The 1,250-nt window shown below is 55.5% G+C and overlaps 2 protein-coding genes across 2 annotated transcripts in view; one reads left to right on the top strand and one right to left on the bottom strand.

The window, feature by feature from the left end:
- LOC113210508 (neurofilament heavy polypeptide) overlaps positions 1 to 1,188 on the bottom strand; it is an 8,409-nt gene extending 7,221 nt beyond the window's left edge. Inside the window, exon 1 of the mRNA XM_052269123.1 lies at positions 954 to 1,188. The gene's annotated coding sequence lies outside the window, so the exon portion shown is untranslated. The remainder of the gene's footprint in view (positions 1 to 953) is intronic.
- LOC113210512 (serine/threonine-protein kinase S6KL) overlaps positions 1 to 1,250 on the top strand; it is a 36,305-nt gene that overhangs the window by 9,918 nt on the left and 25,137 nt on the right. The window lies entirely within an intron of this gene.

Raw genomic sequence — 1,250 nt, 5'->3', positions numbered from 1 at the left:
TTTTGAAAATGCGGCACTATGCTTAAAAGGATTTTGATTAACTTTTACAGTTAGGTGACTGGTTTAGATTATCGCTGGAACAATAAGCCATCCACTGCAAAGCCGCGCGTGTCGGGTTCGATCGGCTTACTCACTGGGCGGGACGGGATGCTTCCTGATATACGGATGCGCACTAACTCATATGTACCGGATTCCAGTTCGCCATCGCAAAAGGATAGGCAGTACTGAAAAAAAAAAACTAGATTCGATAGTCCAAATATTCCGCACATCTCGAAACAAAGAAAAGGCAGTCCAAGCACTGCGAAAAATTGTCGTACCGGGCACAAGAAAATTTTCCATGGAAGAAGTCGTACAAGAACAGTTTAAAATAGTAAAATTTACTTGCCCTGCGTATCGACTTGGAATAGTAAATGGCAAACTACAAAAAAAATCGTACATGTACAAACATATTTTTTACAGTGAGTTTTGCCCCTGAAAATCGACATTTTGTTTTTCGAAAAGACCACCTGAGCATTACAATCGCAGCTATATCACAGCAAATTTTCCGCTACGCGGTCGCGGCGAACCAAACACGGAAATGCCATCCCGTCGCAGTAAGCCGGCCGTTGGCGCCGGCCGGCCGGCCGGTTCGACTCCGTCCCGCCCCCAGCCCCAGGGGACCCACCCGGACGCACCGCCCATCGAATCGAACCGACAAATTTCCGCGACATGATTCGCATTTCAAATAGAAAACACTCCCTGACAGTATTGGCCCCTTTTTTTGCCCCCCGAGGAAAGAGACAAAACAAAGCCCGACGCCGACAATTTTGTTTTGAAAACGGTGGAGGGCCACCCATCCACCCACGTCGTCAGTCCCGCGAACACTCAGCACTGCCACACTTTGTATCCAGGTTCCGGGGAGGCCAGGGGCCAGCTTGCTCTAGCCAGGGCGAGCCCGAGGGCGAGCCGCTTACCGGTGCCGATGAGAGTCACTCCCCCGACGCGGACTTCGCGGAGCGTTGGCGGGGCGCTGCGGGACGTCGTGGAGCGGGATGTTGCGGGGCGTTGCGGATCGCGGGGAGGAGCGCGGGTAGCACGAGGAGCACACACGCGCACGCGGCAGCACGACACTTAATGCCGGAGCCTCGGCCGCGTCCCGGTCTTTTAAAGCCTTGGGTCAGTTGCAGCGGCGAGAACGGCCCAGCGCGGCGCACTGCGGCCCGGTCGGGCCTAGGGAGCGGGGCCCGGCGGGGCGGGGCGGGGCGCGGGGC

The sequence above is a fragment of the Frankliniella occidentalis genome, unplaced genomic scaffold, assembly GCF_000697945.3.
Source record: "Frankliniella occidentalis isolate FOCC.00 unplaced genomic scaffold, Focc_3.1 Scaffold82, whole genome shotgun sequence".
NCBI classification, from domain to species: Eukaryota; Metazoa; Arthropoda; class Insecta; order Thysanoptera; family Thripidae; genus Frankliniella; species Frankliniella occidentalis.
The sequence above is the reverse complement of the archived record's forward strand: the minus strand, read 5'-3'. Positions and strand labels throughout refer to the sequence as shown.